The sequence below is a fragment of the Austrofundulus limnaeus genome, unplaced genomic scaffold (assembly GCF_001266775.1).
Source record: "Austrofundulus limnaeus strain Quisiro unplaced genomic scaffold, Austrofundulus_limnaeus-1.0 Scaffold120, whole genome shotgun sequence".
NCBI classification, from domain to species: Eukaryota; Metazoa; Chordata; class Actinopteri; order Cyprinodontiformes; family Rivulidae; genus Austrofundulus; species Austrofundulus limnaeus.
In genome coordinates this window covers 479,903-480,160 of record NW_013952522.1, presented here as the reverse complement: position 1 = coordinate 480,160, position 258 = coordinate 479,903, and positions in this window count along the sequence as shown.

Below are 258 nucleotides of genomic sequence, written 5' to 3'. Positions count from 1 at the left end.
TCCTTGTGCTGAGATGAGATCCCATAGACTAAAAATCTCAACAAATTCTGATACTTGGATCAAAAAGACAATATTACATCATTAGTGAAAGCTAAAACATTCATGACAATGCTTTATTCTCTTTAAATCAGTAAGCAGGAGCCTGAAAAAACAAAAGGTCAAAATATTACTGAAACAAAAGGTGAAGTAAAATATATTATTTGTGCATGAATGTCAACGTCTTAGTGCGTTCTGTACCATCATTTCTGTCTGTGCCTT